Here is a 16,804-nt window from a genome sequence, read left to right as displayed (position 1 = left end):
GTAGTCTGACGTCCGTGACGCAGAAGGACTTCCTTCATCATCATCATCTGATGAACGGTCCACCAGCCAGATAACAAAAGATTCAGAGAAATCCAACCATCAAAATAAATAGATAACAAGCCATAGAGCCATCATACAAACGAAATACTTGGAACATAATAAGAATTTGTTTTCACCCACTACATACTTTACTAAACTACAAAATATACAGAATAACCCCACAGCAGCAAGGTTTTTAATATATTTTTGTCTCTCTCAAATCTAGTACTTCCATATCTTTAAAAAGCACGTTATAAATTATGTTTCAGAAGTACTACAGGACTATAAATGTACCATTATATTTAATATTTGGTAGGAGAAACTGCACAATCATGATTTTTAATTCAGATTAAGTAAAGCTTGCTGACTGTTGTGAGGAGACTGGATGCAAACGCTGGTATCACATATCAAAGATGAACTCACTGCATTGCCCAACGCACTCCGATCTCTTACCACAGACATGTTACAGCAGCACGGAAAAGTCACGCGACTGCTGCTTTGAGGACGGACATACTTGATGCGACTGTTACTTCTCAGGGAAATGCTGCCGTGACTTGTTTTGAGCTTTTGAACAAAAAGTCGACGTTGTGTTTTGAACTACCTAACACAGTTCTGGGTGTACACGTGTTCCTTCCTTCCGAGTGTGGATACACCTTCCTATTCAGTGGATTATGTTTGTTTCCCTGTCCATTGCAGAGAAAGAACCTTAACTACCAAACTAAACATCTTCCCAAGATTAATAAATAGACCAAATATATCCCAAAAATATATGCATGCTTATACAAACAAGAAAATGTACCTCCAAGCCCCTCCACTGCACTTTGGCATGACTCTGGTTCCATAATTCTGACCTCCCTGTGGGGGGGTCAACAGAAAAGATCTTTTCCCTCTGGGGAGTTAATTAACTCACCGTTATTTATCTCCCAGGTGCTTAAAGTAGTGGCAGTGACCCTAACTAGCCTGTTGCTCCATACCAACCAATGTAGAACCTGGGAACACTGCTTTCCTGTGGATGGCTGCGTAGATGCACAAACACACGCGACGAGATCACACACATAGATGCACTTGGGTAAAAACCTATTGTCATCGCAGCTTACTGCAGAAGCGCGGCTCTGCACGCAGAGTTTCCACATGTGCACATGCCTTTGGTCTTAATGCGGACAGGCTATCCCGTTACATAATTGCCACACAAAAGCACACACTTGAAAACAATCTCACACGCCCATAGAAACATCTCACAAACACACATTCTCGCGCACACAAATACTTGCTCACGGATTGCGCTCGGCCGTCTCAGTTTCAGCCCTTGTGACGGGCTTTTGTAAAGTGAATTCCTCTAGTGTGTGTGTGGTGTGTGTGTGTGTGCGTTTGTGCGTGTGTGTGGGGCAGGGCAGGGCAGGGCACTGCAGGCAAAGGGCCAGCCAGACAGGCAGGCTGGGCCGGTATATATTTACCCTAACCGAGGGGAGTGGAAGTGAGGGATTAGTTACAACAACAGGCTGAGACACACTGCTTAAGGAAAATGGACACAATACACCCAGGACAGGACTGCATGGACTAAGAGAGGGAGAATGAGGTGGGTAAGGTGTGCGTGTGTGTGTGGGCATGCGTGCACGCACGCGGGTGTGTGCGTGTGTCTGCGTCCCAGGGTTGCGTTCATCATCGGCATGACAGGAACGTGTTAAAGTAAGTGTCATTGTCTTGTCAGTGGAGCAAATATATGTGCTTCTACTGCATTCTGTATGTGCTACAGGAGCATGTCGTGTTTTGCTTTCCCATGGCCATCATGTCAGTCCATCTATTGCACGTGCATTTTGTTTTTAATTTTTAGCACAAGAAAAAATCAGTGCATTTGATTATTCGGGAAACTGTACTTCGGTTCCACTTTATTTAGCAATACATTCACTGTTGATCATAAAGTTGGATTAAAATAGTTTTACCTCCTTTCATGAAATGATTGTGTAATTATATAAATAAATAAACTGAATGATTCCAATGTTATGGCTAACAGAGTAGCGTACAGTGTATTGACATAAATCAGCCTCTTTTTTTTTTTTTAATTGGCTACAGTATGTTCCAGTTCATACTTTAATTGACCCTATCCCAGCAGTATCTTTGCTTCGTGTGTCTCTTTTACGCTTTTCCCGAGCTGCGTTTCGGAGACTTTAAACTTGTAAAAGCGTGGCTAATTAAAGAAAAAGTAGCCATGCTTTTAAAACCCTATGTGACAGCACTGCCAGCAGTTAAAGGAAGCAATGAGGAGGGCTACATGATTAAAAAAAGGAACCGAATGGAGAAGCGAAACCCCTGAAATCTGCCATTCTATGCACAAATGGAGGTCCTGAGGGAGGGACCAGAAAAGTAGAAGGGGGCAATTGGCCTCTGTAACCCTGTAAGTGAGAGATGGATAATGTGAGGGCCAAAGGGCCTCTGGGCCTTGGCGGTGTACTGTTCCCCCTTACAATATGAAAACACACAAACTCACGCAACGCAGGTGTGTGCACACAGGCGTAAAGGCACATGTACATAGCATCATACGCAAGCACACAATGTGTATAGTATAGCAAATATCCAACGCCACGTACAGCCACACTCCTCATTGTAAATGGGTTGAGACAATGTTTGTTAGTGTTTCTGATGAGGAAACTGGAAAAAAAAAGAAAAGGAAAGGGGTTTGACTGGTTTTCCTTTTCTCCTCGTTAGCAAAGAATGCTTGAGGGGCCTGCAAAGAATGCCATGCGACTACGCTTTTTCCGTTTGACCTAGAACCGTGTTTGTTAATATTAGACAGCTCAAACTTACCAAAAGCTGCTTGGGACTTGACAAATTAGAAAGGCTGCTTGTCTTTCCACCGTGTTTTAGGTTAGATCAGATTCAACTTTATTGTCATTACACGTGGACAGGTACAGATCAATGAAACGCAATAAGCAGTAAGTGCTTGTAGCATAAATAGTGTGGTATGGTAAGCGGTATGGTACAGGTTGTTTTTATAGCTTATGGACAAGATGGAAACCTATGTACAGGAGTTGCTACGGTTTCTTGGAGCTCTAAGAAAGAAATCCCATCTGTGTACGTCGCAAAACTTTGGTTTTCGCACACATAAATTCACAATTTCTGGAATCTTTGAGCTCTCTATGTGAAGTCCAGGGACCAACAGAGGTCCCTGAACGCCCAGGCTTAACAATGCCACTGATTATCAATCAATTGTAAATTATCCGACACCAACAAAACTATATGAACTTTTCCTTATTATTCCTAAAAGTGCACTGCACATTAGTAGAGCTTCAAATATAATAATAATAATAATAATAACAATAATAATAATCTATAAAATAGAATCAATCACAATCAGAAAAACTTCATTTATCCCCGAAGGGCAATTAGGAGGGCGAAGAGAGGTACATAAAATAAAACTGTAAAACAGCAGATAAGGTATGACAAATAAATAAATGAAATAAATAAAGTGAGGCACGGTTAAAAAAAAAAACAAAAAACAATAACAATTTTAAAGTGACATTGTAGTTAAAGTGTCAAAGTAGTATTGCACAAGAGGTAGTATTGCACATGTGATATTGTGTTACACCTAAGTGTAACACAGGAGGACGTAAGTTATTGTGAGCATCGTAAAGATCTTAGGAGAATAACATTGGGAACAAAGGTTGCTCTCCTGAGAAACCTGAGTACAAAGTAAACCAAAAAAATAAAATTGGCACAATATATAAAATATATATAAAAAAACAATTAAATATGTTGGAAATAAATAAATAGATAGTACAATAAAATAATAATACCAAAACTAATAGTACAAAGATAGGCTTGCCAATTCTAAAAATGGTGCTTACGGGCTTTGGCTTGACCTTCACACACTGCGGTCTGTGTCTCTAGGTTTTTATGAGTTTTAAAGCTTAGAAGCTTCTCTGTCCAGAGACAACAGTGTCTGGTAGAGTTTTAGTTTTTTGTTCATACTCATTCATAAATGGATCAATTATTTTAGTACAAAATTTTACTGCCAATTTTTAAGGAAAAGTTCAAAACAAATGTAAGAAATAATTTTTTTTTAGTACTGTACAGACTTGTGGATATTAATGCTAACTCAAGATATCTTGGATGTAGCTGTTACATGATTAAATTAAAACCTATGTCACCGTTTTTCACATGCCAAAGACAAAGATAACACTTTTGATCTTGATTAAATTAAATCATGCTTAAAATCTGTTGTAAAAATATAACCAATTAGGCTCTCTTCTCAGAAATCAAAACAACCACAGAAAATGAATTAATCATTTTATCCTGAGAAAAGAAAAAAAAAATTATACGCATAATTTATAAATAAAATAAACAATAATTCTCACAGTGGTGTTTGTGTGACCAAAAAAAGGAAACCATTATGTATTTAGCGTTGTCAGAAAACAACACACTTGTTTGCGTTTGAAACAGTTAAGGAGAAGTAACGTGTGCATTCCATTGTGTGATTATTTCTTGAGGAGACAAGTCATGCTGATCTGCTGTTTGTTCTCGATCGAGTCATGTGATCGCTGGCCTGCGGCTGTACAGACAGGTTTCTGTTATGAGTCTGGTAATAGGCTTTGTTTTGCAAAGTGTTAATCACAAGATTAAGTCTAATTTTGCAATGTTTTGATTAGCCAATTTCCCTACAGAACTAACGAGCCGATGCAGTCCACCGTGATTCTCAGGCTGCACGATTCATTTCAAATAATTCCTGGGTCACAATTAGTGCTAATGACAAATTTGTTACTATAAATATATTTTTCCTTACGTTAAATGTGCAGATTTTCAAAGCTATAAGACATAAAACACCTCCAAAGAGCTGAAATTTGCCTGTAAAGAATCCGTTGCTTAAAACTAAAACCCAAAGTAGAGCACTGTGGTGCACCTTCTGCTTGGCTCTTGACACGTTAAAGCGTGGGATGCGTGGTGTACGTCAGGCATACCGTGCAAGAGTGTGCATCTGTAAACAAGACGCATCACGTGACTAGCAAGTCGTTACTTTCTGCACAGAAACCAGTGTCACCTGTCAGTGCGATTGCTTGAGTTATCGCATCCTATCAAGGTGCTACTGTATGGCACGTCCACGTGGTTCATGTCTTAAAACGTTTACTCCAGGCTTTAACACCACATCTCTTCTCCGTAAACCTGGTAAACACCGTCTTCACACACCGTCTAGAATCCATCTATATGGACTGTTTCTTCGCTTCGTTAAAGCCTGGGAGACTCTGAGAAATTCCAGTCCACCAGTTGTAATTGGAGCGCAGCGTTCCCAATAACAGCATGGCATAATTTAAATGTCTCAGGTAATTTAAGAGCCTACTGTTGGTTTAATACCTTGTCAGGTGATGTGCTGACGCTCTGCATATTTTCAGCCATCACTCACTGTTTGTGGACTCACGCATTCGTGGGCAGGAGGGGGAAGTCACACAGCAAGGTGGCATGCACCCTACCTCATGACTGCACACACTTAATTCTAGTTGACAGAAGAGTTTTGAGGAGGTGGAGAGAGGCTGTCAAAACCCCAGTAAATGCTGTAGTCACATAGTAAGCTTTACATCTTAAAGATCCTTGTGGAATTCTGTAGAAAATCTGAAAGTCGATTGAAAGAAATGTAAGATTTGTGAATTTATATTCCCCTACCAATAAAGGCGGCGGTTACAGCAAAGGCCTGCTCTCGCAATCAGTGCCAAACACGCTGACGTGTAGTGTACATACAATAACAGGAGCATGCAGCCTTACCCTTTAGATGGACTTACTGTCACACCTGTACCAACAAGTGTAAACCAGGAGGTTAACCAGGAGTTGTGTGTCACACGCACAGTCAGTACGCTTGGAATGCTTTAAGTCCTTGTTATTGCAAGGGTGTTATTTCAAAATTCTATAATCCCCAGGCCGGAGCGAGATCTGAACAATTGTATTTTTCATTTCAACCCAATCAAAACTGTAAACTGTGGGAAACAAAAATTAAGCGCTGCAATCATACATTCACCTCAGCCACCCTCTACATGACACCATAGTCAGGCAGAGAGGACAAGGACGTTTGTCCCTCAGGCCATAAGACTCTACAACGCCTCCCTGTCAGGAACCAACTGGACTGTATTCATTGCTGATACTACCGTATACATTTTTCACAGCATTTTATATCACTACAGTATATAACTTAAATGCCTTTCATATCTGTTTCTTTGTGATGATGCTAATAAATCTATCTAGTCCTGGTACAAGAACGTCCATGGTGGGAGGGGTTCAATGGCAAAAACATTTTCACTGGTATTTGCTATATTCAGTCGGATTTACTTATTTATTTTAAATGAAATAAATTTAAATAAAATTAAAACTAAAAAGTGAGGGTGAGACAGGCCGTCCCTCTCTGTTGTCAATACAGAAGTCAAGTCAAATAACAACTTACCTCAGTTGAATTTGAAGTTGTCAACCACTAGTAAGTGTTTAAGAATTAAAACACAAATTGTGATAAAGCCGTGAATTGAGACATTTCCTCCATCCTCCAGCAACAATCCAAACCCGAAACCGCTATCTGAATGTTATCTCCTCCCCACCTCATTGCTTGTCGTCACATCCCTTTCATCCCTGACCTCTGGCAGCTCTTCACATTCAGAGGTCAGCCTCTCGGTCATCACTGAGACACCGGTGATGTTTAGCTGTCATCAAAGGACGACTCCAAATGTTAACGAGCTGTAATGGACGTGTGATATCCATTTTTTTTTTTTTTTTTTGGTTGTTGGCATGGCAATTGCCATGGAAACTTAGAGGGAAGTAGATTTTGTGGTGCACTGTGCCCATAACTAATGACTTGCCGCAAGTCTTACTCCCCAATATAGACACAGCCAGGAATAATATCATTGGCTTTTCTCAAATGAAATCACAGGGGGAAAGAACACTCCTGAGGCCTTTTTTTTGTGGCTTTTTTGTGTGTGTTTTTTAAGCACATTGTGAGCAGATCTTCATGTAGTACAACCCTCATAACACACACAGAGGACAATACAACACACACATGTACTTTTATCTCTAACACTATTCTTTCCAAGCCACAGTGTGGAAACTTAATTAATCTGATAATAATAATTCCCTTCTTCATATGGAGGATGAGGACTTAAACGCTCCTCCACTTCCCCGGCCGAACCTGTTCACCGCTATCTCTTCTCTGCGTTCCCTTGAATGTTTTTCCCAGAAAGGACACGGTGACTCATACAAAGCACAGTTAAAGGCTTATCATAATTGATTGATAAAAAGACACACAGAGCAGAGCTTGGCAATCATTTCTTTAATTAAAAATCAGAAATGCATGATTGCTCTCCCCTCTGGCAGGAGTCCAGCCCTTCTCTCCAGGACGGTACAAGCCAGAACAAGCACGCAACCTCCCCCATGCCACAGTCGCCAGTGGTAGAGAAAGTCTCATTTACTGAAATATTCAAATTCCTACTTAAGGGCACGATTTCTCTCCTGGTCATTTATTGGCGACACCTGTACTTACCAGAGGTCTAGCTCCCACTACTTAGAAGAAGGCAAGGCAAATTCATCCGTGGTGACAGTGACTTAACAGATATTCAGCTAAGAAAAATCAAATTGTCAGATCAGCCACAACATTAAAACCACCTTCCTGTCATTGTGTAGGTCTCCCTTGTGCCTCCAAAAGTTGTGACTCATCAGAGAATGGACATGGGACTTCTGAGGGTGTCCTGTGGTGTCTGGTAACAGGATGTTGTACGTGGGGGTCTTTGGGTCCTATGTGTTGAGGGGAGGTTCCTCTGTGGATCAATTTGAGATCTAGGGAATTTAGAGGCCTTCTGAAAATGCATGTGTGCATAAATGTGTAAGGGATTGCTATTGTGGACTAAAGTGTGTATGGAACGGACTGTGGGAGAGTGTTGTTAAGTTGGCATCTCGGTGGATTGCCCTCATTTATAATGTGTTTGTGCTATAGTTATGTATGCGATTTATATTTGCGCCTGCAGCCTCTCCAAAAAGCTCTATAGCAATCTGAATAAAAGTGAACAGTTGAATATTTCTGGCACCTGTGAAACCTCTTAAGCGTTGAATTGAAACTGTACCTGTAAATTCGTCACGTGGACATAAAGGCACACAATCAGAGCTGTCTTTGCATTCCGCATGTGAATGTGTCTGTAACTGATAGTGACTGACAGTTCTGATGGAGTGCATCATCTGGCGCACACACACACACGCTCACACAGAAACACACAGGCACGCAAACTATGTAGATGTTTTCATTTGATGCTTATTTCACACTTTGAAATCTTATGTTTGATCGTACGTCGTCTTTTGGTCGGCATACGTGTCATTCCACTACACAGATCACCTCGAATGAACTCTCCGTTGTAACAGCTGGCTGACAGCTAATCATAACAGCATTCGCTACTCTGCATGAATCATAGTTCAGGACGGTAGCATTGATCTGACACACCAAACAAACGTTCCCAACTTTAATCTGTATTTGTAGGCATTTTGCGGTTTTAATGTGTTGTAATCTTAATGAAGGACTGCCTACACTTGTCTGACTTGGCCCTAGCAATAACCCACCGGTGCGTTTGATAAAATTACCCAGAAAAAAGGCATAAAATGTGTCGGCACGAGAAGAAAAATGTGCCTGAAGTGACGGTATTTATGCAAACCCAGAATTTCACAATGGCTAACACGCATTGGATTTTTTTTTTATTTTTTTTTATAATATGTGTAAACGTAAATGGGAATCTGGACTGTCAGGATACCTTTACTAAGTAACAAACACCTGTTGAAAATAAACCGAACGACTTCTGTTCACTTGCTTATTTAACAAAATACAGGATTACAAATGCAGGATTTGTCACTTGTTCCTCTCAGAGTAGAACTGGTTAACTCCTGTGTGTGTCTATCACAAAGCTTGAAGAATTTCATTAGGCTTCCTCTTTGACCTTGCGTTCTATTCAGTTTAATTGCCTCACCAGTGTGGCACACCATACGCAAGTTAAACTGGATAATGAGGATAATATATGAGTATGAAAATGTAGGTGCTTCATCTTGTGAGCGAGTGCAAGAGCAACAAAACATGTGCTACTGTGTAGCCAGGCGCTATTAATGTGGCTCTTTGATACGCCAGACAGCTCGTTGTTTGCATGTGAAAGTGTGGATTACTTTTATAATTTTACTAGACAAAGACAGGAAGGCTGTGCTCCCAAAGTGAAGTCATGAGAAAGAAAACTGAAAAAAAAAAAAAAAAAAAAAAAAAAAGCCCCTGAGGTTAGCGCCGGAATTCTTACTGCTTCAATCATGCACACGATAATTGGTTCAAACTGAGGAGCAATCATTTTACACTTGCAGTCAAATGTGTCTTTGAACAGCAAGACGTGTGCTGACGTGAGCGGATTCTTTCTTTCTGTTTGCCCTGTGTGTGTTTTGCATGGCGTGTGGAAAGTCCCACGGATTAAAGCCACACAATAGCGCCGGCTTCAACGCGGTGTCATTAGGCAAGTCAGACACAAGATAAGGTGCCTCTTGCAGGAACCATCTGTATGAAGAGATTTGTGGCATGAATAGGTTATTCAAGACACTTATACACTTAGGAACAAACAAACTGTACAGCTAATCCAAACTCATGTACAAAGAAAAGAAGAAAAAACATTCATTTGACTTGAACTCAATGTGCCTTTTTACTACTATGAAAGCAAAATGACAATGGGAGCTCAGTGTCCGGTAGCTTCGTCACATCGAAACAGATACGCAAGAATAATACCACAGTTGGTTTCTCACAGGCAGGGAATGTAGAGTCGATGTCCTGAGAGATAAACAACATCCACAAACTGTCAATGGAGCAGAACAGAACCAGCAGCCTGTACTTAGTCCTTGATTATATAATACTGAAGTTGCTTTAGTAAGATTAGCAACCGTGGCGTTCCCCTAATACGTCCATCTTCGTGTGAGAATTTTCCCTCCTAAAAACAATACAAAATCCTGTTTTCAAGTAGTGATCATTTAAAAATTTCTGTTGCCTGACCACACAGCATTTCAAGTGTGCCGTCTTCATAACCTCCTTCTAATGACTGTGATGAGCTGTGACTGACTCATCATTGACCCCTGAGGCTGGAGGGTGGCCAACGGCTACAGATGACTACAGTAAGCCCAGAAACTTCCACAAGCAAGTGAAGCAAGGTCATAAGGTTATTTTCATTCTGAAAGAAAAAGGAGAAGACTTGATGTTTTGTTTGGCAAATATATGTCAGGTTAAATTCCACCGGCGCCTAATTAAAAGCCGTTTCCCCCTTTTTTCAGTGCACTTATTAGCTTATGAACATTATTCAGTAGCATTCATCTATGTCTGCTTCTATCCCATTGTTAGTGCATTTGCTTTTAATTAAATTTTTCATTAAAGTTAGCGGCGAGCTTAAAACATTTTCATATTTTGACATTTTTACTTTTTTTTTAATATGCGTACAGAAAATGTGCAAAGAAACGAGTGGGTGGAGGCAGACATGTTTGCTTCTGAAAGCTGCGTTTTATTCCGTGTCAGACCATTCATTCTTTGTCACACTGTAGCAGTGTACTGATGACTGCTGGTCCTATTTACACGCCACTGTCTCGGGTCCTCTCCCATCACCTTTGTTTTTGTCTGCTGAGAGACGCCAGGTTGCATAATCATGGCTGAAATAAACAGTAATGAGTGGGTGGATCAGATTTTATTCAAATTTCACAGGGCACTGGGGAAAGCAATAGTAAGAGTAAAGGCAGAGATAAGCAATGATAAACAAAGTCTTATCTGGACCTCCATTTTCACAGGTAAATAAATCTGTTGTAGCGCCTTCATACAATCTCCCATAGCAACACGCTTTCCAAATCCCAGCACGCATCAAAATGCAAACGTATCAAAACCCTCTTTTTCTTTGTTTTGCCTTTCATTTCTCCAGCCATTCGTGGCATCAGAATCAACAGCCGGCATATCTGGCTGGTTGGTTCGCTGACCGGTCAGCCTTTGCGAGCTGACAGCTCCTCTCTTTCCACTCCAGTGTTGCTGAATGTTATCTGCGCAGCTGTGTTAGCCTACATCACTGTCCTATCCTCCATGCGTGAAGCTGTGTACCTCAAAGCCTGAGAACAATAGCGTCTTGTGTCCCGTCCCCTCTTATCTGTCCTTCACTCGTTTATTGAAATTGCTAACCTCATTTTCGATTAATTACACGAAAACAATGATTTTCGCCAAAGATGGACTCCCCTAGTGATTCCGCAGCCTCTCAAACTGTTCTTTAATCTCAATTATGAAGCAGGAACAATAAAGCTGTTGTGTTGCAGTGAAGTAGAAAAAAACACCGCATTTAAATGACACTGAGATAATAGTCAACCAGTCTTGTACATAATCATGTGAATATCTAAAGCCTTGCGTAAACATATTAAACAGTCTTTGTTATGATAAAAGCAGTGCATTATGTGGCTGGATCAGCGGATGTGCTGTGTATATGTGTGTGCCTGCGTGTGGAGGCGTGCATTAAGTCACATGTTTGTGAGGCTGTTGCGGCACTACCTTATTATCCCCAACGGTGTTGGTGAGCATTGTTCTTCATCCGTGCAAAAAGAACTTTTCCTTTGAGTCATATAAAAAGCAAAAAAATTCTTAGCAAGCCCCAACAGCAAGTGCTTACATTCTCAACATAAGGGCTGACCGATACCTGGAACCTTGGTGGTCGGTTACTTACTTTCTGAATTGGTCAGTGTGTTTACATCCACGTGAAAAAAAACTAATTATTGCCTTAATCGGACTGTAACTGGAGAACTTAAGTGCATGTAAACATGTTAGTCCAAAATCAGAGATTTTGGACTAACAATCTATTTATCCGATTAAGACACCCAGATAATGCGGTTGGAATTCGGTTAATTGGTATACGCTTAATTGGACAACTAACAAAATGATGTGTGTGCTCATACTCAACAACCACTGCGCTGGCATGTGACCCGGAACAAAAACATCCAAGAAAGCCGGTCGCAGAAGAAGAAGAAGGTAAACAGAGCTGGTAGAAGAACCGTTTGAGAGATAGCGCGCATCTTAACTGCACCAGAAGTAGCGCAGACATTACACACGAGATTTTTTTTTAAAAAGTACTATTGTTTGAAATACAGGTCTACGACGTGAACGTCTTGTTTATTATACGATTTAACAGGTCAAATGGTACTGAAAAGACACATATCGCCACCTAGTGTAGAGGAGGAGAACAGTTATGTGGTTTTCTCCACTGCATGTAAACTGGGACAAGGACTGTAGTCAGAAAGTCAAATTTCGAGCATAGCTCGATTAAGCTCTGCATGTAAACGCACTGAGTGAAACTAACAAACTGATATCCACAGGAATGCAGTGGTCATTGAGATGCTTGGCTAAAAGATGAACACTAGCCACGAGGAATCCTCCGTGGAGAAAGATGTGTGTGAACAAGCTAAGTCTTAAAGAAACAGACTGACACCTTGCTGATGCCTAAACAAATAGACATAGCAGTGATGGACAAACAGCAGAAGATGGGTGTAGAGATAGACGTATCAATCCAAAGCAATAGCAACATGAAGAAAAAGGAATATGAGAAGCATGAGAAAAGTTAGGTGCAGAAGGTGGCAATGGGGGATAATTGGAATACTTAGGGGGCTGTTGACCCACAAACTGGGAAATAGCTCCAGCACATTTTTACAAACAACATCTGGGATCTCCAAAGACTGCAGTTCTAGGAATAACTAAGATACTGCACAGGACCCAAGTTGGAAAGGAAAAATACCGCCCACAGGGAGAGTGAGTAATTGGCCACAAAACTTGAACCACCTTGTGTAGGACTTCCTTGTGCCTCCAGAACCGTTCTGACTCACTGGGAAACAGACTCAGGCCTTTGGAGATTTGTATCAGGAGCCTTTTTCACAGAGGCTCCTCCCCTCAATGAGTTGGTTCTTAAAACTGTTGGAACTCCCCGCTGGAATCTATGTACTACAAAACACACATTGGCATTCTTTTGTACAAATGTAACACACAACATGCACTGTGGCTAAGAAAACTGTGTTGGGTGGGAACAAGTTCAGTAGCTGCAGGGGAGTCATAATAGCAACATGTCTTGGGAGATTAAAGCCACGGTTTATGCTAGTGCAGAGGGTGGTATGTGTTTGTGTGAATTGGGGGGTTAGTCAGACAGTGGGGCTTGGTTAGACGCAATCCCACTCTGTGGTTTGCTGATGTTTAGTCTTTGAGGACGAGGAAGGGGGTGAAGCCAGTCCCCCTTTCCCTCCTACTGTTTTCTTCTTCAAACACTTACAAGCACATCAGAGCCTTCGGGGGTGTGGAGAAACAAGTTTTTGTGTAATGAAAAGAGAAATCAACATTTAATGAAGGACTGCTTTATTCAATGCATAATAAGAATGGACACCAGTACCGGCGGTTATAGAAATATCACCTATAAATGTTTGTATAGTTTGTTTTATCTTTTAGAAATAAATCAACCATTGCAGATGAATGAAATCTAGAGGCAATTAGACTTACAAAATGCTGACTTACTTTTCATGTCACGCACACACTATTATGCAGGAGTGTTCACTCATATTCTTTTCCATCTCTCTGAAACATTCACCAGTTTTTCCTCCACAGGTCTTGACCTTACCTCTCCTGTCACTGTCACTGACCAGCAGTGTTTTAAGACCATGACCCACAAGACCAATGGTTGGTCATTGACCAGCACCAGGCCATTGGTAAGAGTCTGTAACCCCAATTTTGGAAGTGTGCCCTAAATTGGTGGCATTTGTCAGAACCCTGTTGGCAGCTTTTCATCCAACCCAGCATGTTGAATCTGCAGTTGAAGGAGTCGGTCAGATCGCTCCGCCAGTCACACACACTCACATCCACTCCGATTGACTGTTTAGCTTTGCAACATGCTTCTGACCATGTCAGACCATGTTCTGTCACACTTGTGCGTTGGTGAACAAATAACTAAAATGAGAAAGTCTAAATGAAACACACAAAGGACTCTTTGCATATCATCTTCATCTCATCTGTACATTACAATACACAAACATTTTCACAACAGAATGAATGAAATGTAGAATCAACTGAGCAGCAGGATTCTGGAGAGGCCAGTTCTGTGTAATGGTTTGTCTTTTAAAGTGACAAATGCAGAATAATGCCCCATTATGTCGTCATCTATAATGATAACACTGAACATATGTGCTAGCTAACTAGATTTTGCTGCACGTTCAAGTGCAACTTTTTCAGTCTAGAAACAATGTGAGGCAACGTCACAGGAGATATTCATTGTTGTTGCTCTAGTGTTGGTTTGTGTCTAAGATATCAGGTAATAGCTGTCAAAACACATTAGAGTGATTAAAATCTAATTAAATCAAATAATAACAATGCATTTGATTAGTTAAATCATCCATTTGAGGCCTCATAAGGAGGACTTGGAGGATATGAACACACTGAACCTCCACAGTTATAATAATATCAGAAAATTACATGTTATTATTATTTTATTTTTTTTTGAAGTGACACACAAAGAAAACCATACCCATAAATCAAATAAGCCTTCCTTTTAAAGACTCATTTAAGACAGTCATCGGAGATGATTCACTAAAACTCATTTTAAAATGTGGACCTGTCTGACGAGTGACGACCGGATTGCGCAAACAAACAGCAAGCGCATCCAGCCGATGACAAGACAAGTTGTTTTGACTGGATCTCACCATTTGTCTGCAGTGTCGTCAGACACAAGGGGAAACACTGTATGATGAACTTCCTTGTGCATCTGTGTCCCTCTCTCTCTTTCAGATCCTATCAAGTTCCATCAGCATACGCGTGCACCTGGCCTACTGGAACTCATCCATAGAAATATGCTACCGAAATGTTTCTTGATGTATACTTGGTCATTCTCTGTTGTAAAGGAGACCTTTTCCAGATACGAGTTGTTTGTGGCAAACTAAATCAAGCCAGTGAAGGCAGTGAACAGGAATAAACATTGGTTTCTTAGATGAAAAATTAATGATGAGGGACAAGAATAATGCGTTTTCCAAGTAATTTAGCCTAAAAATCTCTTCATTTCATTTTAATCCCTGTAATATTATGGAATGAGTCATCTTGTCTTTAATCTGCAAAGGGAGAAAAATAAATCATAGGTCATATTTAACTCCTACAACATATATATATTTTTTTTGTTGTTGCTTTGTTTTTGTTACCAGTGTTAAAGTCGTCATCTACTGGAAGCCCAAATAGTTAGATAATGATGCTAGCAATGCAGAATCAATGTTAACTGCAAGGAAACTATTATCTGAGATCTAAGATAAGTACAGATAGAAATGAACTGTATCTGTTCTGTGAACTGTAAAAGAAAGTATTTGAACTGGATTTCTTTCCGGAGAGGGTGTGAGCTGAATTTAACATTGCTCTGGTCGGTGACTTCAATCCAGTCTGGGGCATATGTGGGTCATTTTTCTCCCCAACTCCAGTTCATGTTCACTGCAACGGTCGTTTAATTGAAGCCACAGTTTTATATTTTAAAGTGATTATGTTCCCCCTCCTCTCTTGCATTTTCCATTGTGAAATTCAGCCTGTGAAGTGAAAAAGGAGGCATAATGGATGTGTGTGCTTATCAGAATGGTTTATCAAAATTAGAGTAAGCTATTCACTGTATAATCACTGTTTAACAATTCATTTAAGATAGTTAGGACAATGTTCTGTTAAGATGGATATTTTTTATTTTACCGTTTTACGTTTGAGAGTGTGATGGACGTTTCATTTTTGTATTTCATACTGAACAATACAATTTTTTTGCACTGTTTATCAATACTTAATGAAGGGTTTTACAAGATTATGTTTGTTATCATGCACAATGGCAATCCGTGTCGTGAGACTAGAAGCCTCACCCTTAGGAAACCTACTTACTTTCAGCTGCACACAACAGCGCAACATCTCAACCCACAAATCACGTCCCATACCTCGAGCATAATGTTAGATTATACCAGATCTGAAGCATCGCTTTTATTTCTTCTTATGATTGCTTTGCATATTCATGGAAATTGATTCACATCCTGTTTTGGTTTGTGCTGCGGGACTTATATGTAATTCCATGAATTAACATATTTACATCTATAGAATTTCAGTGCCGGTCTCTCTAGCAAACAAGCAACAGTTGCATTAAATCTGTTTAACAAGTATAAAAGTGTGTGTGTGTGTGTGTGTGTGTGAATGAGAAGTGCATGCTGGGGCTTGCAGAAGGATGAATGATTAATCTGCGCTGCTTTGTGGGTAATTTAGATGTCAAGCTCTCTTCCACCTCCTTGCTAACTGAGTTTTGTGCGAAACGGCCTCCCTCTTCCCCTTTAATCTGGACCAGTCAGGCGAGCAGTGTCGCCCTGTTGTATTTCAAAGTGTCTGTGTTGTGATTTATTGAGACCGATCAGGGAGTAACAAGAAGCAGAGCGACCTACAAAGGAGTCATTTTACCCACTTCAGTGCTGGAACGATACAACCAAACATTAGCTAATGACAAAAAACTAACTAAAAACATAGACATGACTAATAGAAGTTATATTTGTTTAGCTGTTTTCCCCTCCTGTGATTATGCAGAAAATGCTATGGGAGTCAAACCGGTTTCCAGCTTTGATTAAGCAGACCAAAGGACATAATGTAAAAAGGAAATGAATACAAATTGCCATAGTAAAAACAACACAGAGCGGGGTGAGCATTTGCACTGGAGCCACAGAGCGATGTGAAACAATCCAGTGATTACTTCCCTTGATATCA

General features: G+C 40.4%; 1 long non-coding RNA gene across 1 annotated transcript; it reads left to right on the top strand.

Annotated features, from left to right (window-relative positions):
- The first annotated feature begins 1,507 nt into the window (after window positions 1-1,507).
- Window positions 1,508-16,105, top strand: LOC125017910. Its single transcript, XR_007113897.1, has 3 exons — window positions 1,508-1,615; window positions 13,661-13,761; window positions 14,834-16,105. It is a non-coding gene; the product is annotated as an uncharacterized LOC125017910 (long non-coding RNA).
- Window positions 16,106-16,804: the final 699 nt, after the last annotated feature.

The sequence above is a fragment of the Mugil cephalus genome, chromosome 12 (assembly GCF_022458985.1).
Source record: "Mugil cephalus isolate CIBA_MC_2020 chromosome 12, CIBA_Mcephalus_1.1, whole genome shotgun sequence".
NCBI classification, from domain to species: Eukaryota; Metazoa; Chordata; class Actinopteri; order Mugiliformes; family Mugilidae; genus Mugil; species Mugil cephalus.
This window is presented reverse-complemented; position numbering and strand designations above follow the sequence as displayed.